Source organism: Canis lupus, chromosome 34, assembly GCF_048164855.1.
Source record: "Canis lupus baileyi chromosome 34, mCanLup2.hap1, whole genome shotgun sequence".
Lineage (NCBI taxonomy): Eukaryota > Metazoa > Chordata > Mammalia > Carnivora > Canidae > Canis > Canis lupus.
In genome coordinates, this window is record NC_132871.1 from 9,803,040 (window position 1) to 9,816,652 (window position 13,613).

Genomic DNA, 13,613 nt, shown 5'->3' on the forward strand with positions numbered 1-13,613 from the left:
TTCAGAATTTTTGTCATTCAGAGGTTTTGAATCCTGCAATAAGCAGTCATTCTTGGCTAACGTTGGACTTTTTCCCTCAAATGTCATGCACCTCGTTTTTAAACATTTCTTAGTTTTACTTCTCTTCCTGGTCTATTTTGTCCACCAGCTCTTGGTTGCTTGGTAGTTGTCTTCCCCACCAGACCTCCTGCTTGCTTGCTTTTTTTTCTTAAGATTTCATTCCTTTATTCATGAGAGACACAGAGAGGCAGAGACACAGGCCAAGGGAGAAGCAGGCTCCCTGTGGGGAGCTTGATGTGGGGTTCAATACCAGGATCCTGGGGGATCACACCCTGAGCCAAAGACAGACGCTCAACCACTGAGCCACCCAGATGTCCCCAGGCCTCCTGCTTTCCAGCACCCAGCCTCTAGTTCATGTCCTAAATGTGGGGGTGAGTGGGTGTTGAATAGAGAAAGGATGGAGAGAGGGAGGCAAGGGAGGAACAATGCAGGATCCCAGTGAGGCAGGACAGTACAATCTGTCTTTAATATCCCCTTGTCTGCATGCCCTCCTTGAAGCTCCGCCCCCAGCCCCTGCCCCCTACACACACCTACTGGGATCTAAATATCTCATGATCCTCCCTTGTTCTCAACCACTCCTGAAACGTCCTTCTTAGTGCCCAAATAACAGATTTATTGATCAAGTGAACTCATCACTTTTAATGGGAACTGAAGTCAGACATGAAGACCTCGAAAGTAGATCTTAACTGTGACCTGTACAGTTAATATTCCTTCTAGGTTGCCTTACCACTTTGGTGAACCTAATTCCAGTGGAAGGATTTGAAATGGGGGGAGGAGGCGGGCAGCATAGTGGAGGATTATTTTGGGAAGAGTTCTGTGGCAAGTGTTGCCAGATTTAGCAAAGAAAAATTCTGGATGCCTGGTTGAATTGGAACTGCACATAAACAATAAATCTTTTTTTTTTTTTTTTTTAGTATAAGGATGTCCCTCCCTTGCAATATTTGTGATATACTAAAATTTACTCATTGTTTCTCTGAAATTCAGATTTAACTCAGTGCCCTATATTTTATCTGGCAACCCTGTGACCCATGATGTCTCCTAAATATGTAGCCGGTGCAGTAGAAGGCCGGGATTGCTACGGAGTTTGGAACACTTTCCAAATGTCTGGCAGAAAGGAACCAGTCCATCGGAGAGGGTATCACGGGGTGCAGTCAGGTGAACTCTCTGCTCTCAAGGCCAAGCCTGCTGATGCACGGGGGCATCTGAAGTAGGCCTGACCAAAAACCCCTGGAGACTGGCCAGGGTGCCAGTGAAAAGGCAGTCTTCTGCTGGATCCTTCCCAGAAGATACAGTGTCTGGTTCCGGTGCTGACAACTAACCTGTCTGATGGCCATTGCACTAAAACATTATTTTTAGATCTGAGGAAGGAGTGGCAGGGTTTTAAAAATAAGGCACTAGATGTAGGGAGAGCTACATCCGAGAGGCTTAGTCCTGACCTAAGGCCATGGGCCTGCTAGCATGAGACCTGGAAAAGATTAGTACTGGCAGCTTTCTACAAAAAAAAATTGCCTAATACTGAGGCCCCACACTTTTCTTACAGATATCAGACTGTGATGCTGCTTCAGGAAAATTGCTTTTTACAACCTATAATTATTTTCCCCCCAACTAATAAAGAGAGTGTTTTGTTATCTGGTTTTGGCTTCTGCACTAGATTTTACCCTGTCTGCTCTTTCAGATCTCCCGTCAGGCCTTCTTCTCCACCCTGCTCTGTGTTCTGGGAAGCTGACCCTTAGGGACACCCTCCTCCTCTGTCTTCTGGTTAGACATCAACAACAAGAGACAAGAGACATCAGCAAGAGACTGGACAGTGGGAGGACCAATACGTCAGAAGAATAGTTTTAGTATGGTTGGTGTTTATGAAAACGCTCACAGTTTCAAGAACCTGACGCAAAGCACTTGAAATAGGAACAGCTGAATCCTTCTTTAACACGATAAAATCTATGTCATCCCAAAGGCCTGCATTCTGCTTGAGAGAGAAACAGTAGGGGCAGCCCCACTAAAGTTAGGCATGATCTCTATCACCATTATTATCTAAAATTTCACTGATGGTGTTACCAGTAACAATTAGACACGATAAAGATTTCAAGTATAGAAATGGAAAAGGAAAAAAAAAAATACTCACTCTTTGCAGGTGATATGATTACGTCCAAGAAATTCAAGTGACAAATTATTAGAAACACTGAGAAAATTTAATAAAGTAGAAGGATGCAAAATTAATATACAGAAACCAATCAATGTAATATATACAAACAATATCTTATTAGAAGACAGAAAGATGAAGGAACATGCTTGCTTGCTTTTTTTTTTTTAAATACTTACATTTAAAGTAGCAACAAAGAAGAGAAAATATCTAGGAATAAGTTTAACAAGAAATATAAAAGCTCTATATGTAGAAAAGTTTAAAACAAAACCAAAGGGCCCCCCAAAAATTTGAACAAGTGGAAATACATATCTGGATAGGAAAATTCTAAACAGTTAAAATGTCACTTTCTCTAACTTCATTTAAAATTTTAGCACGGGGCGCCTAGGTGGCTCAGTCCGTTGAGTGTTGGAATCTTGATTTCGGCTCAGGTCATGATCTCAGGGTTGTAGGATCGAGTCCTGCTTCGGGCTCCATACTCAGAGGGGAGTCTGCTTGAGATTCACTTCCTCTGCCCCTCCCCTGCTCACACACATTCTCCCCCTCAAATAAATAAGTAAATCTTAAAAAAAAATTTTTTTTTAACACAGTCCCCAAAAAATATCAACTTTTGTTCTTTTTTGAACTTGACAAAATAATCCTCAAATCTGTATTGGGAACAGGAGGAGAATAGCCAGGGAAGTTCTGAAAAAAAGAGAAATATGTTCTTCTGTGTGTGACAGAAGGTGGAATGGTTAACCCTACTAGATATTAAAATACATTAAAAAGCCTCAGTAATTAAAGCAGTTTCGACCTAGTCCATAACCGAACATACAGATGAGTGGAACAGATGAGAATATTCTGATATAGACCCAAAGAGATACAGGAATTAGTATGTGATAAAGGTGACATTGTAAATCGCCAGGGAAAAGAAACTATTCAATAAGTAACATTGGTATAACTGAATAGCCATCTGGAATAAAACTGGGTCCATACTTCACACTATTCAATAAAGTACATTACAAAGATATTATGTAAGTATTTAAAAGTAAAAAATTATAACTAAAATCACTAGAAGAGGGACGCCTGGGTAGCTCAGTTGGTTAAGCATCCAGCTCTTGATTTCAATTCACATCATGATCTCAGCGTTGTGAGATCAAACCCTAGATAGGGCTCTGCACTGAATGTGGAGCCTGCTTAAAATTCTCTCTCTCTCCTTCTCCCCTTCCTCTCAAAGAAATAAATAAAACAAAATCACTAGAAGAGGGCTGGCTCAGTTAGAAGAACATGTGACTCTTAATTACAGGTTGGTGAGTTTGAGTCCCATGTTGGGTGTAGAGGTTGCTAAATATAAATAAACTTAAAAAAAAGAATTTATAGTATCTAAATAATAATAATAATAAAATCACTAGAGGAAAACTATAGGAGAATTTCTTTATAACCTTGGAAGGTCTCTGTAAATGTGACTGAAAATCCAGAAGCCATTTAAAAATTGATAAATTTGATTACATAAAAAAAGTTTCTTTTGAGAATAAGAAAAATCACCATAATTAAAGTTAAAAAATAAATGACAAACTGGGAAAAAGAGTTTTCAACTCATATAACAAAGCACTAATATCCCTTGTATACAAAGCACTACTAGAAATGAGAAAGACAAAAAGTTGACAACGAAAGAGAAAAATGGGCAATGGAAATGAATAAACAACCAAAGGGTTCTGGTACAGGTTCCATCAAGCAATACCAGTTGGGTGTTCTACAATTTAACTCCATTCTGACACTATTTACCAGGAGACAGACACCCTCAAATCCCATAGGTTTAAGGATTCAGTCTTATAAGACTGCCAGCCCTCTACTTCAGATTCCAAAAGCAAGTCCACATTGTCACCTGTGCTTCTAAAGATGGGTTATAAATCAGAGGTTCCAACAACCTTCTTCTTGGGTTTGACTAATTTTCTAGAGCAACCCACAGAACTCAAAGAAACATTTTACTTCCTAGATTACCTATTTATTATAAAAGGATAGAACTCAGGAGTAGCCAGATGGAAGAGATGCATAAGGCAAGGTATAAAGAAAGTCATGGAGTTTCCATACTCTCTGAGAGCTCTATCTTCCCAGAATCTCCACATGTTCACCAACCCGGAAGCTCTCTGAACCCCTTCCTTTAAGGCTTTTTTTTTTTTTTATGGAGGCTTCATTACATGGGCACGGTTGTTTAGGTTATATTGGCCACTAGTGACTGAATGCAATGTCCAGTTCCTCTCCATCCCAGGAGGTCAGGGGGTTGTGACTGAAATTTCCAAGCCTCTAATCATAAGGTTGGCTCCCCTGGCAACCAACCCCCATCTTTGCGTGCCTTCCAAAAGTCACCTCGTTAACATAACAAAAGATATCTCTATTGTGACTCATCACTTAGGAAATTCCAAGAATTGTAGGAGCTCTGCCAGAAACTTATGAGGACCAAATGCATATTTCTTATTATAAATCACAAAGTCACAACCCACAGAAAAGTTCATAAATATATGAAGAGAGGGATCCCTGGGTGGCGCAGCGGTTTGGCGCCTGCCTTTGGCCCATGGCGTGATCCTGGAGACCCGGGATTGAATCCCACATCGGGCTCCCGGTGCATGGAGCCTGCTTCTCCCTCTGCCTATGTCTCTGCCCCTCTCTCTCTCTCTCTGTGACTATCATAAATAAATAAAAATTAAAAAAATATATTAAAAAAATATATATATATGAAGAGATATTCAACTTCACTCATAAGAGAAATGCAAATGAAAACTGTTGGTATATCATTTTTCATATATGAGATTTTCAAACATTTAAAAGTTTCATTATCTTTGTGGGATTGTAAATTGATATAACTCCTTGGAGGTCAATTTGGCAAAATCCATCAATCTTACAAATGCACATATCCTTTGACCCAACGATTCCTTGTAATCAAATATATGCTATGAATATGTTTGACACATAAAATGACCGGGGTATAAGGTTATTCATTGTAGCATTACTTGTAATAGCAAAATTGGAAACAACTCAATGTCCATCAATATGAAACTGGTTAAGTAACTCATAATGCATTCTGTATAAAGGAATATTATGCAGCCATAAAAAGATAGAAATACATAAAAAAGAAAGAAAGGAGATGCTGTACTGATATGTAAAAATCTCCAAAACACAGTATGCACTGTCTACTACCTTTTGTGTGAAAAAAGAAAAAAAACCCATAAAATATATATACCTATAAATATGTGTTTGTATATACATAAACTACTTTAAAATGATAATCCAAGAAACCAGTAACAGTGGATCTGGAAGAGATCTAATGAATGGGAGATAAAGAAGGGAGAGAAACCTTCACCCTTCATATTTTTTAAATATTTGTATCATGTTCATACATTACCTATTCAAATATTGAATATTGTAGAAGTGCTTGTGGAAAAATCAAATACAGAAATGCCTAAGGTAGGAGTTGAATGTTCCCCTACCCTTAAACCTACACTCAGAGAAAACCAATGCGAACAGACAGCTACTGACCTGAAAATATTTCATCATTGAGAAGGAGATAGGAAAAAAAAAAGAGAAGGAGATAGGATACTTTTTTAAAAAATCTTGTAGTAGCCGAAGACAACACTATTTTCTGAGTCTCTGAAATGTCGTGGCACTGCCAAATCCACTTAGAACAAAGATAAGCAGTTGAAATAAATATTGACCTCCTTCTGCACACTCACCATAAGCCACTGGGCTTACATAGCACATCCAATGTGTAAGTTCGGGTATATATAAAATTAGAACTGGAAAATAATTCTGAATTAGGTAGCAATGTAAAAGTGAATGGTAGAGGCCATTAGCTCTAATGGGCTAAGTATTATGTGGATGTGAAATTAAGACATTAACATTTCAGCAAATGAAAATGTTTATGTAGTCTGAAAATTCTTGGCAATAGAACTACCGAATTCAGCCAGCAAAGGCTTCTAAATTACAAACATAAAAGGGTTTCAAAGAACACTAAAAATTATTCCTAATTTTCTACTGCTGTTATTAGAAATTAATTAGAAATATTTTCTAACTGGAATCTGACATTCCACTAGTGCAATGAAGCAAATATCACATTATGAAGAGCTCCTCAAGATCATGTTCCTTTGACTCAGAAAATTCCTTGATGAGTAGTAAATGATTGTTATAAATATCTATGAAAGAACCTATATAGCCTCCCCATTTCAAAATAAATATCAGGGTCTCTAGCAGGCCAGCAGTTGATATTTTTAATAACATGTGCCTCATATAACACAACAAAACAGTGTTTATACAATACACTTTTACACTACTTTTATAAGAAGAGAGGAGTTGATATTGAAAGAAACTTTAGAAATCAACAAGTCCATTCATACATTAATTCATTTAACAAATACTTATCAAATGTACCCATGTATCAGACAAAGTAAAAAGCAATAGGATAAAAATATGAATAGCATGGTTTTGCCCTTGAGAAACTTGCCTAACCTAACTCCTTTATTTTTATTTTGAAGAATCACTAGGTCTCTCGAGTTCAGACCAGTAATTTTTTTGATTATGCCAAACATCAAGCATTTATGAAAATAACGAAATCTAAAAGAATGGCAATTGCCCATTATTACTTCAATGCTTCTCACATAATAATTTTTGGGTTTTGGATTATCATTTCAGAGGATCTAACTGCTCTTCATCTTCCCAAGTAACTTTATATACATTATGACAGCTTCACAAAACTTTCATTTCACAGATGAGGAAATTGATGTCAGTGAGATTAATCAACCTTCCCTACATCACACGGCTAGTGAGTGAACCCAGACCTGTCTGTCTCTAGTGCTCATATTCTTTCCACCATAATACCCAGCAGGTTCGTCAAAATGTCAGCTTTAGAAATTGTAATTAGTATTAATACTTTAAGAATACCTGATTATCATTTTGATTGTTAAAATTCTGCTACTGCACAGAGAATTTCTTAGAGAAAAGCACATTGTAACTGTACACAATGTATTTCTGAGCTCCTTAATGACAGTTCAAGAATACCATGAAATGACACTGGATAACTATTCATTTTGGTTATTACAATACTCTCCATTAAAATGATCAATGTATAAATGAGGTTAGTTGGTTTTTTCCAACATCTATTCCTTTACCTTTTTATCCTCAAACCTTCCAACAGTCTGATCTTTTGTACATTTGAATTGCTTTGCTCTATGTCTTTTGAATATCCATATCAAGTCACTATATTTTTTAAGTTACTATCATATTTTTACATTATATTATTATTACATTCTTTAAAAAGGTACCCGATTTTTTTTCTTTTAGCCACATTGATGTGACTCTCCTCCTAAAACACATACTCCTCTACTTTTAAGCCTTCCAAGGAGCAAGACATTCACTTTACAGTGAATTATTGATGCATAGCTCACTCAGAGCAGGGTTTGGATTTTTGCAATCATGAAGATGATCTATAGTAAAAGAGATAATGTGAGTACAGTCCTGTGATTGAATCTGCCACTGATTGTCAGTTAGTTTTGAAGAACCTTAGACCTTGGAATCAGACCATAAAATCTGAATCTCATTCCGTAGAGTCATATTCTTCAAATTCATCCGTGAGCAACTACCAATCACATACAAGTTTCTAGGGGCCCTTGTAATTTCTTTATTTTTTAAATGTATTTATAGATTTGGATCACTAGGAGAAGGTTAGTAAGCAGCAATTAAGAAAGAAAAGGAAAAATGTGGAAATCTTAAATTGAATTTCAACATAAAAACTATAGTACAGTGTATATAGCTTTATTATACCCCAATAGCATGGAATTATGCTACACCCTCAAAGTATGCCATACACTTAAATGAAGTCCATGGCAAAAATTATGGTACAGATCATAGTCCCTACGTTATTGAAGTATTCACAAATACTTAATTTATTGTGAATAAATTATTGCAAATAATGATTGGGTGGTATCTTGGGACCTACGTTGGCCCAATGAAAAAGTAAAGGTTTTGGAATGAGCTAAACCTAGGATTTCATAGTAGTAGGTGCCCAATAAACTCAAGTCTCACATGGGATACTTCACAGAGTACATGTAATGATTTTTTATTAAATTGAATTGATTAAAAGGAAATTAAGTGTTGGCGTTATATGACCTTCCTCCTGGAATGGACAACTGAAATTGAAAGGACATATTTCCTGCTGACAATACAATACTTACTTCCCCAGAACACTAAAACAGATCAACTTTAGCAAGCAATGTCTCCATAGTGTTCCTTTATAGAGAAGTTTATATTATACGCAGAAACTTCCTCTATCTTATAAATAAGTATTGTCACAAAATATCTATTCCGTGTTTAGGTCTTTGTTGTTATCATTGTTAATAAATCTTCAATGACCTTGTCAGGATAGTTAATAGAAAAGTTTAACCAATTCAGTTTAAATTGTTTATGGTATCAACTAGGGTTTCTAGGAGAGAGGAATCCGGGTGCCTGGGTGGTTCAGTCAGTTAAGTGTTTGCCTTTGACTCAGGTCATGATCTCAGGGTCCTGAGATCAAGCCTTATGTCATGCCTCCTGCTCAGCAGGGAGTCTATTTCTACCTTTGGCCCTCCTCCCACTCGTGTTCTCTCTCTCTCACTGTCTGAAATAAATAAATAAAACCCTTAAAAAACAAAACAAAAAGAGAGGAGTCAAGGAGGTTGAACAAAGAGGTAATAGTTGTTGCTTCTCAACAGAGTTCAGGAAGCATGAGTAAGTAGGTCCATCAATCCATGGAGCATGGAAGAAGTTCTGAAATATCAGTAGAAGGTAAAAGCTTAATATTTTGTAGTTTATTTACAAACTCAAATTTGCATTAATACACATATTTTATATTTTCTGGAATTTTACTGTCATTTAAATCAATAGTTAATGATATTTCCTTCCCATAATTCCTCTTTGATTATCTAACAGCAAAGTTTCTTTATTTTTATTTTATTTTATTTTCTTAGGGGGAGGGGGAAGGGGCAGAAGGAGAGGGAGAGAATCTTAAGCAGGCTCCACACCCAGCATGGAGCCAACGGAGGGGTGGGGGCTCAATTTCAGAACCTCGAGATCCTGACCTGAGCCAAAATCAAGAGTTGGACATTTAATGGACTGAGCCACCCTGGCACCCCTAATGGCAAAATTTATAACAATGATGCATAGTGTAGGGTTGTATCCCTTCCTCTCAGTCAATGTATAGGAAACATTATATTATACATTAAAACTGCTGTGCCAGGAAAAGATAATCAACATCTTTAGTCATAAGAGGAATTAAAATTAAATGCAAATTAAAACCACAATCACACACACAAATGACTATACCAAGTAATCTTAGCAAGAATGTGGAGACACTGGAACTCTAATAGATTGGGGAGGAGCAGAGGGAGAGGGATAGAGAGAGTCTCAAGCAGACACTCCACAGAGTGGGGAGACTGACTGGGGGCTTGACTCCACACCCTGAGATCATGACTGGAGCTGAAATCAAGAGATGGATACTTAATGGACTGAGCCACGCAGGTGCCCCTAGCAGATTCTTACAAAGTTAAAACATACTCCTACCATGTGACCCAACCATTCTACTCCTAGCAGAAATGAAATGTATATTCATACAAAGACTTGTATGTGAATGACCAGCAGCTTTATTCATAGCTTAAAAATGGAAACAACCCAGTGTCTATCAATTTGTGAATGAATAAACAAATAGTGCCACAACCATACAATAAATACTATTCAACAATAAAAAACGAGCAGCCCAGGTGGCTCAGTGATTTAGTGCTGCCTTCAGCCAAGGGCCTGATCCTGGAGACCCAGGATCGAGTCCCACATCAGGCTTCCTGCAGGGAGCCTGGTTCTCCCTCTGCCTGTGTCTTTGCCTCTCTCTCTCTCTCTCTCTCTCTGTGTGTCTCTCATGAATAAATAAATAAAATCTTAAAAAATAAAAGGAAACATCATACTATTAAAAAAACAATTAAGAGCAATTAACTATTAATAAATGCAAAAACATATGTATCAAATCTCAACTATGTGCAGTGAAAGAAGCCGATTTAAAGAGTACAAATTGGGGATCCCTGGGTGGCACAGCGGTTTAGCGTCTGCCTTTGGCGCAGGGCGCGATCCTGGAGACCCGGGATTGAATCCCACGTCGGGCTCCCAGTGCATGGAGCCTGCTTCTCCCTCTGCCTATGTCTCTGCCTCTCTCTCTCTCTCTCTCTGTGTGTGACTATCATAAATAAATAAAAGTTAAAAAAGAAAAAAAAAAGAGTACAAATTGTATGATTTCACTTACAGTATTCTAGAACATGCAAACTAATCCATAGTTCCAGAAAGTAGATCAGTGGTTGCCTGGGGATGGAATAGGGGACAGGGAGAAGCAGGCAAACTCTGGGAGTGATGGATATAGTTATCTTGATTGTGTTGATGGCTTCACACGTAAACATCAAAACTTATTAAAAAATTATTGTATGTCACCTAAACATAAAGTGGTTTTATTTTTTTAAGATTTATTTATTTCACTGAGAGAGTATGAGTGGGGGGAGGGGCCGAGGGAGAATATCTCAAGCAGACTCCCCACTGAGCTCAAAGCCTGACTCAGTGCTCAGTCCCACCACCCATGAGATCACCACCTTAGCCAAAAGGAAGATTCAGTTGCTCTACAGACTAAGTCACCCAGATGCCCCCTCAAGCTGTTTTTTTTTGGGGGGGAAGCAGTGTGCCGATTTTTCATAAAAATATAGAGACAACCCTGCCATTAGGTTGGCTAGATCCACTGCCTCTTTCTGCAGCAATCACCACTTCCTGGCTGTGAGCAATGGTGATGTTTAATTACTGGACCTCAAGGGTCTTGAGGATAGAATCCATGTTTAATTCATCTGGGTCGTCCCCTCAAACCCCCAACATGGTGACCCTCATCAACTGTTATTTTTTATTTTTTATTTTTTATTTATTTATTTTTTTAATTTTTATTTATTTATGATAGTCACACAGACAGAGAGAGAGGCAGAGACACAGGCAGAGGGAGAAGCAGGCTCCAAGCACCGGGAGCCTGACGTGGGATTCGATCCTTGGTCTCCAGGATCCTGCCCTGGGCCAAAGGCAGGCGCCAAACCGCTGCGCCACCCAGGGATCCCTATTTTTTATTTTATTTATTTTTATTTATTTATTTTTAAGATTTTATTATTTATTCATGAGAATACACAGAGAGGAGACAGAGAGAGAGGCACAGGCACAGGCAGAGGGAGAAGCAGGCTCCATGCAGGGAGCCCAATGTGGGACTGGATCCGGGGTCTCCAGGGTCACTCCCTGGGATGAAGGCAGGCGCTAAACTGCTGAGCCATCTGGGCTGCCCAACTGTTATTTTTTAAATGAGTAAATTGCCTGGATACTTTTTAGCAAAACATTTCAGAAAACAGTTCTACTCAAATCCCCTCATAACCCTTGTTTTTTGTTCGTTTGTTTGTTGACATCTAAGGGAACCAGCAAATCTCTGTGCTTAAGGACTATAGTGCCAAAGCGACCTACTCAGTTGCTTACTAATTGCTTGGCCATAGATTAAAAAAATAGCTAGCTGCTTCCAGGCCTCCATGTCCTCATTTTTAGTGGAGTTAATAATATACCTATGTCATTGGTTTTCTGAGAGGATTAAATAAAACGATCCATGTAAAGTGCATGGCCCATAGTCAAAACCCTTATTTTATTTTATTTTATTTTATTTTATTTTATTTTATTTTATTATTAAGATTTTATTTATTTATTTGAGACAGAGATAGAGAGAGAACAAGCAGGGGAAGGGAAGGAAGGAAAGAGAGAAGCAGGCTCTCCACTGAATTGGAAGCCTGATGTGAGACTTGATCCTAGGACATGAAGGTCATGACCTGAGCCAAAGTCAGACACTTAACCAACTGAGCCACCCAGACACCCCTCAAAACTTAATTTTTAAAAGGCAAGTGAATTCATACATTTACCATTACAAACTTCTTAAAATTTATGAACCCCAGAGACTGAAATATTTTCTCTCTCTTCAGGAGAAGGAAATGTGATGAACAGATACCTAAACCTTACTAGGAAAGATAGCTTTCAACTGGCAGCAAAGTTACCTGCATGTTAAGCTTTTTAGAAGCACACAACCAGAGGAATTTAATTTATTGGAAGAAGTGCAAGACTTATAATAGTTTATAGTCTTTAAGTCTTTTTATAAAAGATTTTATTTATTTATTCATGAGAGACAGAGACAGAGAGACAGAGAGAGAGAGGCAGAGACACAGGCAGAGGGAGAAGCAGGTTCCACACAGGGAACCCATGTGGGACTCGATCCCAGGACCCCAGGATCACGCCCTGAGCCGAAGGCAGATGCTCAACCCCTGAGCCACCCAGGCGTCCCACTTTTAAGATTTTATTTGTTTATAGTCTTGTCAGTACATTTTATAAAAGGCTCCTAGACCTTTTCATTGAAACAGAAAAATAAAAACCCTACCATTAGGTAGAAAGGCCGAAGTTGCAAACGGTCTATTTAGTTTTTTCTTGCCCTTCACTTTGAGGTTCTTCTACATGTAGAAATTCTGTTCTCTTATTTGTTTGCAAGTTTTCTCTCTAGTGAAAAATACTCTATCATTCTGTCCACAGGGAATTAATTAAACAGAATGTGGAAAAATGTAATCTCCATGGAGCCTTGCTGTCAGTAGTCTCAGTAAATATAGCACAGCCAAGGGACTCTACAGAGACCTGACCTAGAGTGGACTGAGCCTGGCTTTAGAATCGGCCAGCTTCAGAAAATAGTTTTCTTGAGCTTTGAGCAACTCACATCATCGTTTTGTAGCCCTCTGATTTATATTATTGGACCTACTCCTGTCTCCATGATTTGTAGGGAATATTTTTTAAATACATGAAATAATTATAACATTAATAAACTGAGTTATTAATCTCCTCCAAAAATAAGTTGCTGGCATGTAAATAAAATTTACAACTGACCTTTAGGGCTGGTCAGTACTAAATATGCCTTTCAAAGTCCTAGTCAATTTGTTGCATGGGAAGAAAGTAATGCCAGGATCAGGAAATATTACTCCACTCCTGGCTCTGCCAATAGCTAGCTGTGTGATCACTGGTAACCACCTCACCCCTCAGTTTCCTCAAATGTAAAAGTAGAGAATCGGGCTAGATTAGTGAGGAAAAACACCTTGTGTGTGCCACTACTCCAGCCATTCTGTGTCTGTAGTAGACGTTATTAATCAATCACTGAAAGTTTTAAACCAAACTGGGAAGCTGCTTCTGAATTCTCAACAAAGCATCGTAGAGTTGGCAATCAAAGTAAAACTTACTTGCCGTCTTTGGGCCAGAAGATCTTTAAAGGTTCTTTTAACTCCAATATTTGGCTCAAAGGCCAAAATGAAAATCTATGAAATAGCAAATGCCAAAG

General features: G+C 38.2%; 1 protein-coding gene across 1 annotated transcript in view; it reads left to right on the top strand.

Annotated features, from left to right (window-relative positions):
- The window catches only part of NFE2L2 (NFE2 like bZIP transcription factor 2), a 97,417-nt gene that overhangs the window by 44,972 nt on the left and 38,832 nt on the right, over positions 1–13,613 (top strand). The gene's annotated exons all lie outside the window — the stretch shown is intronic.